Genomic DNA, 11,407 nt, shown 5'->3' with positions numbered 1-11,407 from the left:
ATGTTATTAAACGACTCGCGTGCTCGAACACGAAGGTCTTCCACAGGGCACTTTAGCCCATTGGATTAAGTAAAATGTCGGACGGTTCCTGTTTCGATGCAACAGGTGAGGTGCCACACAATTTTTTAATGGACATCACTGAAAATCCTGTAGGAAAGCCGCATGTACACATTACGACAACATTCGCCACAATTTGTGTTCTGGCTCGCGTTAAGACTTTAAAAAAGCTCTCTCTTCTGACGGCCTTTGTAATAATAGCCGTAAAGCTGACGTAGGAATGAATTTTTCGGGAATATAAAATCATATACAGAATGCATGAGACACCAAATATTTAGAGAGATACTCGTGCAAGATTGCGAAATCTTAAATTTGCGAACAAAACCGTTCTGCCAATGAACGAATTGTGAGAAGAACGTTAAGACTAATACGATTTCGCAGAAACTAAGACGCGTCGAATAATATATTAATAGCGGAAGAAGCGTCCAAGTATACTCAGAATGCAGGCAGCTTAACGTGCTTGTGTATAGGGATTGCAGCTGGCCTCGCGCCAGTCTGTTAAGTGGTCCACGTTTTCCATTACTATGTTATTTGGGTTGGGCCCGACATTCGTCGACTCTCTGCTCTCTACTCCTGCCCGGATTCGTACGTACCTGCACGTTTCAACGATGCACTCCCCAGATAGAATGATCTCGTATCCTTCCGAGTGCCGCTTAAATCACCAGCGCTTGTCGGCGTTTACTTGCGAGAACGAAATTATGTTGGAATTATTGTAATTTCATCGCAATTGAGATAAAGTCGTCGTTATATATGACGTCGAGCATAACATACTATCCTCGCTTCGTATATTATCTTAATCGCTTGTTGGATATATATATATATATATATATATATATATATATATATCCGTTGAATGTTTCAAATTAAAGTGTGATGTCTGAATGTTTTGGTTTAACATATTATTAATATTATTTCTGCAATAAGTTTAATGCGATGGCTATATTAAATTTATAATGAAAATTGATACTGCTAAAAGCAATTTAATAATATAATACGGCGGTATATTTTTACACTTTTATATATACAACTTTTAATTTATTTACCGAATATATGGCAAAACCGTATACGACTAATTAAATTTGACAGAAAATTGCAGAATTTTGAACATATTGCGAAATATAAATGCATCAAGCTATTTGCATGTAATGTTTTAGTTGGGGAACTGTAGTAAATAGAATTAGGAATCGCGGAAACAACATGAAATAGAGAGAAGGAGAGAGAGAGAAATGGAAGCTTACTGACATAGGTACACGTATGGACATAACTAGATTTGGAATCCCTAGTTGCTTGTCGGAGTCTCCACCTATATTCGCTTGCCATTTCACAGTAGTTAAATTTCCTTAGCAGAATCAGTAGTGCGTAGTCGGGTAATTAATTCGCCTCGTAAAGTGCATCTAGTCTTGCAATATATAATTATTCGATCGATACAATAACAATGTAACTTAAATAATAATATGTTGCGCGTATAGAAGTTTAAAAATGTTAAAAAAATTATATAATGTTAACGTTCTCGCTGTAATCACCTCCTTCGCAATTAAATGCAACGTTTCATCGAGAGTTTAAATAAATTGCTCGCAACCCGTTTACTCGGCATAATCACTCGGTTTAGATGCACGCGTAAGTAACGGCTCTACCATTGTGAACGAGATTAAATTTCCGTCATCTTAATTGATGCTACAAGTATGCTTAACGGCATTATGGTGTTGCTGTTATCCGCGCATGATGTATCGCCGCGCTAATTAGACGCAAAATTGGTTAAGTCCAATCCCGCAAAGCCGCGCGGGTAAAGCAATACGTATCCTGCACGAAGTTAATCCCGCGGTTACTATACGTCAACTGTAAAATGTAATCCGTGTGTACGTGCACGCGCGGAGATGCATACAGGCGCATAATCAAAGTCATCGAGAGTTTGCGCTTCGGCGGTTTGACTGCGCGATTATGCTCCGGGTAGCAATAATGGCTTCGGAAGTCGGTTAGTTCGGCAGATACGAGGAACGTAAATTCTCCCGTTCTCGGTTGAAAACACGGATTAGCCGATCGGCAATCTGATTATCGCGAAATGTCCGGAACGGAAAATATTGGACGGTGCCGCGGAAACGAGATCCCGCGCAAGTAGAGCAACTTATTTTTGGCGCGACGCAACGCGTCGCTAGATAGGATCTTCCGCTGCGAGCGTTAAAAGAAAACTTTTAACGAGATTCAACTTATCGTAACGTTGCACGTTCCATACTTTCATGCGCTTCTTCGTGAAAGCATTCGCGAGGTATCCACCGTCCTCTTTCCGCGACTCTTTAATCCAACTCGTACAATTCTCTCCGCATTGTACTTTAAAATCGCGGGGAGATTCAGTCGTACATACACACCGGTTGTGTCGGATAAAACTCGCGCGGGGAGAAGTTACCTCTTAGCATTTCGATATGTCCGTCCGAACTGCGCGCGCTCGGGCTCGGGCTCGCGTTCTGGGAGTAAGCCAGAATGTGCCCGATTGATAATTTAATATCGCACGAGAGTAGCTCGGAAATTAAGCTGCGCTCTTGCGGTAGCGCCGTCTCGGAGTTTGTGCCTATCGGGATTTCCACGTGACGGGCGGTGCGCACCGCAGGGAGACGGTGGCTTGCGCGCAGAGTTCACGGTCGAGCGATTGCTCATGATTATGCGATTGTATTTGCGTTGGAAAATAGCTGGATGGCGAACGAAAAACCGAGCAAATCTAAATGTTCTTTAAATTCTCTTTCGAGCGATCATCAATAATTTTCGAAAAATTATCACGAAATGTTAAGTTACTTATGTCCAGCCGTATTCGTAAGGATAGAAATGACTATGGCTTCCATAACACGACATCGTACGCCCGCGGATCAGACGGGAAAATCTGCTTAGCGAGTGAAATGCGCCTGGCGGTTCGGCGGCAGCGATATTATAACGGGTTTACGAATATACGTCGATATATCGATTTTTTAGATCCGCGCTGCTGAGCAAATGGGGTCGGATGAACGGACGGTGCGGAGGATAATATTAGTCTTTGTCGAATATTTGCCCAAGACACTTTATTATATCCTTAATATCTCAAAGTTAACATTAAACTCGCATCGAGGAATCGAACGCGCAATGCGCGTCCAAGAACATAAGTATTTTCTGATATTGAATTCTCCAATGAGATACCGCTTACGTACACGTGACCGTATGACAGTATTATAAATTTTTCGTATAGTTCGCAATATCATTTTTCACAGTTGTGCATTTGAAGGTTCTCTTAAAAGAAGTCAGCCAGCAAACGTATAATACGAGTAAGGGTAGTTAAATTCAACGACGACGTTGAAATTTTATCCGATATTCACGTGGCGTAATCAGCTTTTGCGAGCGTCGAAGGAAGATACGCCTTGAAGCTGGAGACGCTCCGCAGTCTATGCCGTTGTGCACAGGGTTTTGCGGTGCACCGATGCGCGCACTCGAACGAAACTGTAGTATGTAAATACGATATTCTACGCGATGCGTTTCTGACACACAACTACTCAGCGAAGCTGCTCGATAGTTTCGTAGCATTCCGCCTACAAATACGTTGGCAAACAAAACTGTTTTAGCCCAGCTGCGAAATGATGATAGGACGTGAATAACAATAGCGGAGAGGAGCGGTCTTATAGAAGGTTCCTTTTAATTACGGGAATAGAGGGCGGGCGTGGACGAAGGAGATCCGGCGAAGGAAAGTCCAATTTAATTAGAAGATCTTGTCGATCGATTCGACTTGGTCTACCCAATTCGGCCGTTACTTCCCCCCTGCTGACAAGGACAACGAGCTCGATCGTTAACGCAATTCCAACTCCGTAACGTTATTACTCGTTCGAATCTAGCGCTAGATTGAATCGAATTTTGTCTCAACTGGAAGTCGGACTGGACGTTACAACGAGGCGAACTTTAAAAAACTTATTCTTCTACACAAATCGCCAAATATCTCGAAATATCGCGATTTGTTTGTTTATCGATATTTATCTTCGCGATAGCTTACAAGGATTCGCGTTAATTTTTAATTTATAAAATTTATAAAAATATGGGCTTATATTTTAAATCATGATTAAGATTTAGATGAAAAAAATAGTGTACTCAGCTAATTTTAAATAGACTCTCTTTTTAAATAGACAGAGAAAATATTTACTTTTGCACGGAATCAGATGTTCCGAGTAAAGATTTAATTAGAGGTGGATATACCGGCAAGTTAGAAACCAGCTAATACGAGAGAAGTGTATGTAGCAATACACGTGTAATGTGTGTATATATACGTGTATATGTATATATATATATATATATATATATATATATATATCTGTGTGTGTGTGTGTGTATGTGTGTGTGTGTACGAGAGAGAAACGGACATCCAACCGGAGGCTTGGCCAATTAGGCTAGAGTAAGAGAAATCAGTTTGGCTAACTTAGTTACGTCGCTTTTACGGGATTGAAAACGTTCCGACAAAACACTCAGGCAACCACGAACAAACCTAATTTGCGATACGTATCGGCGATTGGAAAACGAAGAACAATTGCAATGATCTTTTCTGTGATTTTTTCGCCTCTGTGATTGATTTTCGCAAAAAATGTTTCAATATTAATTACGAGTGAGATCAAATATTCGAAGTCATTAAAGAAGATCCTCCGAAAAAATAAATGCAACATTAACAAGAAATAAGAGTCAAACGTTTTCTTTCTGTGATGTATCATGTACGTGTGTAAATAGCGTAATTCTATACTAAATGCAGCAAAAAGGAACAGTATGAGATGCTATCGACAAAGCGGAAATAATATTTCAGACATCACCTTACACTGTTTGCGTTCGTGTCCGGGTACAAGAACTATAATAATTGGTTAGATTATCGGTAGGATATGGTTATGGGAAGTGCGAGAGGCTTCTGCTTCGTCGAGGTAATCTCGACTCTGATTGCGTTTGACGCATCATTGAGTGGAATGATGAAGGCACTCATGAATCTTGATGCCGATGTAACTTAATAAATCGTTCTTGTCGAACTTATAGTCTAGGAAATACTATTGTTATTTTTTATTTTAACATTTTTCCTTAGACTAACGTGTAATTTATCAAATATAAATTCTTCGATTTGCTTATCGTTTAACAAGATCGTCCAAAACGATGATAATCATTGTATTTTTAAAGACTTTTTTTTACACAGTCTAATGTCTTGCTACTCTTATTTAAATTAAATTTGACAGTATTTTATCTATGTGAGTTTTTCAGAAAACACCTGAGAAAGTATCATTGCTAGTAATATTATATATCATGAAGACATCTTATGATAACATATAAATTTTCGACGTTTTCGCATTATCACTCCGAATATAAACGTAGAGTCAAACAAGTTTATTCGATTCGCGATGTGGTTGACCACACATGATATAAATACAAAACTTTTCTACTAATATGCGATGTGTTCATAACGCATATATAATACGTTCAATTTATCGTGTTCAAATATTAATTCACTGCATCGTCATATGGCAATACTCATTAATGTCTGACTTTACCGTGTTTACATTACACTCGTCTCGCGCTACTTTTTTTCATCGATTTTCCTTGGTGCATTCATCCATCTCTAACCAGTCTCTTCCTCATCCATTTATCTACATATATTTCATTCTTTTCCTCGCTCGTTCGTCGGCAAATTGAGAAGTTTCGCAATATTAATAGCCCGCGCGGACAAACTCGGATAACAAGATTGCCAAGCAAACCAGGCAGGTGGATTTCTATACTAGTGGAGCTACTGGAATTGAGTTGGAAGCAATTTTTTGTAGTTACAAGCTATTACATATTGATGTAACGTACGTTGAAGAGGGTCGGCGTGGAAAAAATGATATTAGATGTTAAAAAAAGTGCTTGTCAGCTTTTTGGACGATAATATAAGAATATCAAGATAATGACAGAATGGACGAAATATCAAAATATTATTATAACTTAATATTTCATGCTTGTGTGCAGACAATAATTTCCTTTTATAGTTTCCGCGAAGCAAGGACAATTAATGTATTGATGCAAACTTAATTAAACCTTAATGGGGAAGTTACGTTACTTTAGAATTGAGAATGTCACGTCGAGTAACAATAACTTAGAACGGTTTAAAGCTCTTCTTCATTAGGTTCCGCCAAAGCCAGGATTGTGATTTGTGTTTAATTATCTCGATGAGGTACAGATTAAGAAAAGAAGAAATATTTCCGTAGAAGTTTTAAACAACTCTGAATAAAGAAGAAAAAATTATCCCGAGGAAAAATTAACATATTAATTCGAAATGAGATTATAATACATAAAAAGTTTTCTGATGTCTTCAACAAAATTATATTTCTAATTTAAAAAATATATAAAATTATTTAACTAAGTAAAATTAAACGTACTTTAACTCTGTAAAGTAAAATAAATGTTTGTTCTGAAATGATCATTAAGAAAAAGCTACAAGAATAAGCACATTTTCAACAAGAATAAGCACATTTTTACATGCTACTAGTTCACTTTCTCGAGTTCAGTATCAGCAATTTTTGCGGAAATGGCTTTCCACTTTCGATTTGCCTTGTTTTGCGAATCGAAAACGATTGACTGGAGTTTACGAGTTGTCGCCTAGTCGGGATACCACCCTCGATGAATGGAGACCTTTTGTCGAAAAAGAGGAAAGGTAAAAGCGCCTTCATTGTCGAATGCTGACTGGTCCTGGTTTTTATCACTGGCCCTAGGGGAGCGCGAAGGCATCTCAGGCTGTAGAAAAGCAGGTTTGCCATCGTTTCGTACGTTTGACGTGTCCCAGAGGGAACATCGGTAAACTGACAGGCCATCTACTTCTATCTTTTATGTCTCTTCGCGTATGCGCCGTATGCTCAAATCGCGTTTTTGTGCATCGAGCCTGAAAATCCCCAGGAAAACAATTCTTGCATGACATAATATCATCGAACAATCACGCGCGATATAAAAATATATTTCATAGAGATACACTTTATAAGACAAAATTATTAACATTATCTCGACTGCCCACCTTTAATCAAAATCAGAAAGAGAGGGTTTCGCGAATGTTCCTTTTTTTAGTCTGGAATATTGTAGAAGATAAGTCAAACAAAAAGCGGATAGCTTGTTAATTCTTGTAGGTACTTAAGTCAACATGCTAACGGTCGTCTCGAGTGGCCCTATGATAGCCGAGGGTCTGATACAATCTGATGTACGGTCATGTATGTACAGATGCGTATATGTATGAGACTACTACAATATTACAGTCACGTGTATACATATGCGTTTTTCGTTTGTAGAATGAATATAAAGGCACAATAATCCGCGTTTTTTTATTATTATATAATTACGTCATCATATCTTAACTTTAGTTAACTTGGGGATCACATTAAAGAATAATGTACATACATATCGCTACGCATAAAGTATCATGTCAAATTTTCGCGATAAAATATTTTTGAGATTATTTAAAATGCAAATGTGTGTTTTATATTTCCCTTAAAAGATTATCATGCTTTCACTGTGACAAGAAGGAATTTAAAAGAATTCTTGTATTCATAGCATGTTTAAAAATGAAAGAGTTTTTAATTATTTTATTTTCAATTTCTCTGTATCGTTGATACTTTGACTCTAACGCCGTGTCATAATGGCCCAATTCATTAAAACATTCCGTGGCACTTCCGCGTAATGAAATCGCAATTAGAGATATGCAAAATACCGCTTCTATCAGCCGTGGAAAGTAGACGACACGAAGGAAAGATGCCATTTGAATTGTGAAATACTTGGAAAGATTCCAATATTAACTGTTGGAATGCTGCTGGAAATAATGGAAAGGAGATGGTCGCGATGCTGACAGCGGAGAAAACGATTTTTCTGCGAACGGGCAACCGGGGACCACATATCGAAGTATCGATAAAATTCCATTTCGCGCAAATAAAAAAGCAAACAAGAATTTCACGATCCGTTCCGGGAGGTAAAGTAATTCCGGCCCGGGTAAACCACTTCTGACGAGTTTCGAAACGCGCAAGAGATATCGTTCATTCGAGCAAATCTCGGGCAAGGTAATCTGAGATTCCTCCTCGCCTAAGTACGGCGATCCGTTAAATAGCTGGCGGATCATATTCCTTGCTCGCTACGAATATCGATCGAACTCCACTGATGAAACTTTCAACGTGGTCGAGGTGTGCTGAGAAATCTTCACGAAGAACACGGAGCGAGAACAACGCGAAGCACGACGCCGGGATCTACCCGCGGTAAAGAAGCGAAGCAGTTAAAGAGCACGATGAGGTAAGAAGTTGCCGCGTTGAAACCGCAAGCGAGCCCGCGAAGCAACGAAGCGCAGGAGCAGTAATTCCTTTCTTCAAAAAAGAAAAGCAGTAAAAACGGCGATTAAGGCTTTTAGCTGGAATGCCGGCTCCACGTGCTTCTTCTCCGCAATGCGTGCAGGAACAGCTACTCCTCTAAACGCCGTTGGAAGAAACGGTTCATGGGTTCGGTCGCTAGTTTCCATCCTGCTGAGCAGCTTTCCCCGGGACTCTGTGGTTTCTCTATGCTATAAATACCGACACCGAAGACCAGCCGGAGAGAAGGTGGAAGCGGAAAAGAAATGGGAATAACGCTACACAAGAAAGAGAGCAAGGAGACGGGGAGCGAGAGAAGGAGATGCGCGCGAAAGAAATAGCCGGACATGCAAGGGTGGAGACGAGGAAGAAAGATGTTGAAGGTGGTCGAGGAGAAGAGTGAGGTCGAGCGCGCAATTCTTTCTCCATCCGAGTGCTTTTTGTACGAAAAATGGAGTTTCATGAGAAACGTTGCCGACACATATACGTACACACATACGTATATATGTGCACGCGCGCACACATACTATGCGAATACGACTAGCTAATTACATTCATCTATAATCCTGGCTCATTTAAGTTACTTGCCAATTCTCGTGACAATAACGTGAGAGCGTATATTCCCTCATTAAGAAATGAATTTGTCTTTAGAAACTTTAGAATGAAATGTTTGTCGATGATCCTGAAATATGTAATATCAGCGAATTATCTTTTGAACTTTATCCTGATACAAATCAGGGGGGGATCTCACTTTTACACTTCTCTATATATTCCTGTGCACTCATAAAATACACAAAATGGAAATGAAGGCTGCATTATTTCGCAATGGAACGATAAAGGATGCCCTGTATTTTAACGTAAAACATTAAACTGGCAACAGGATGTACAGATGGCAGAATACTATAATTAAATTGCATTTAATTAAAAGTCGAATCTCTCCACGTGTTCTCGCGTTAGTCGTGTATACATAGCGCGTTATATGTACGCGTGTAGTATCCTCCATTGAGGAATCGTGAGACACTTTTATTCGTGACAGACGGCAGAGAGCGTGGATAAGTGGTACTGATCGTTTCTGTCGGGAAGAAATGGTCGGGAATGTAACGATCGCGCATAATAGAGAGAAAAATATTGAATGACGAGGCAAGAGCGGGAAATGTCACTGTCGTACGATGGCGACAGCGGCATTTTGCGCCACGGATTGACAACGACGGAAATTTCTTCCATTTCTGCAAAGATTACGCGATTGGATCGACCGGCCTTTCACTCGATTCCCCATAGGGCCCCCGATAGTGCGGTGGATATTTTATGGCATCCGGAGGAGAGTAACTTCAAATTACGCTTCTCACGCGAGGTATACAATTTCGTTGTAATTTTACTCACGGATTCTCCCCTTCCTCTTGCGAGATACGGAAGATTATCGTTATCGGGAGGTCTCGGAATTTTTCGATTGTCCCTTCGATATCAAACTGCGGCTGCGGCGAAAAACTTTAATACTTAAGCGGCATTTAAATGTCAGCATTTAAATGTCACGTGGATCCTGACGTTAAAACGCATCGTATTGGATCTCTCTCTTCCTCTCTTTCCCTTTCTCTTTCGTTTGTCGGATTAAAATGCGTCGGAGTGATAGCGATAAGAGTTTTACGGTGAATAAAGGGCGTCATACAGTGCCGATATGGCATCAGCGTTGACACAACAACAAGAAGAGAAATATATTACCAGACCAAATAGCGATTCTCATTATAAGGAATTAACGAGCCGCGATCGCGCGCTGTCAAAAATCCGATCCCGTCACGTCGCAACATATTATTGATCGCGGCTCATTGTCAATGTGAATGTACGCTATTCTCCGGACCGCGACTAACGCTCGAACCTGTCGCTGTTACACGTCCAGTGTTCCAGCGGTTGTATCGCGATTATCGTGCTCATATACACGCTCATATACAAGAGCCACGCGACAACGCGCCGTTGCCGATACCGGTCGGGGCCCTATTGTGGTTCTCGGTCCGACATGTTGGTAACGAGCTGATCATTGTTATAACTCACGTTGTCGCGTATATACATATATATATATATATATATATATATATATATATATGTTTGTGCGGACACATATATACACCGTGTACATGCCCGTGTTCGGTCGTCGCGTTTAGTTAAGACGCAAGTTTGTCCACACGAAGCGAACGGACCAAGCGATACGATCGAACCAACTTTGTTCTCCATTCACTTGAGTGTCTGTGGAAAATCAATCAATTCGTAAACGAATCTCGCGTTTTGTTAGACGTGATAAAGATTCGCACGGAAACGTAATTGATTTCGCTTGTTAACAAATGAAAAGAAAATACTCATGCAACTATCATTCTGTGTGTGTATGTTTCAATTATCTAAGGCTGTGTTCGCTTTTGGGCGTTCACGCGCTTTGTTGCTCGTTATATATCAAAGAAAGAATGACGCTTTTAGCGTGTGAGCGCTCAAAGCAAATGCAGCCTAATATCAATATTATATTAATAATTATAACACTGTCATTTTTGTTTATGCAAGAAACGTTTGAGAAAATCTTTGATAAGTCTTTTTTTATGGTATCGAGATATATGTGTGTGTTGAGGATTAATTGTTAAACAGAGGATAATACTAAAAAAGATGTGTTTTCTGTAAACTTTAATATTTGTTTACTCGGAGCATATATTCAGCGATATCTCGTCAAAGAAAACGCAAATGCATTTTCTCCCATTCGAAATGCAACGCTCAATGCATCGACTTTTTTTGTAATAAATGTCAGGAACACAGTTTCGCTTGGATGCATGCATCAGAGAATGGCGTTAATCGATTCCGTGCTTTAGGACATTACGTAACGTCAATACCTATTTTGGTTTGACGTAACATATATATAAAGGAACGAGAGAAACGTTCGTATATTTCCCAAAGGATAATATTGAAGACTAAGAATGGACGTGTATAATTAATCGAGTATGAAGAGAATTACATAAACTTGAGAGAAACCAGAAACAGGAACTAAATGTTCTCTGTAA

This window comes from Camponotus floridanus, unplaced genomic scaffold (assembly GCF_003227725.1).
Source record: "Camponotus floridanus strain SB8 unplaced genomic scaffold, Cflo_v7.5 scaffold4, whole genome shotgun sequence".
Lineage (NCBI taxonomy): Eukaryota > Metazoa > Arthropoda > Insecta > Hymenoptera > Formicidae > Camponotus > Camponotus floridanus.
This window is presented reverse-complemented; position numbering follows the sequence as displayed.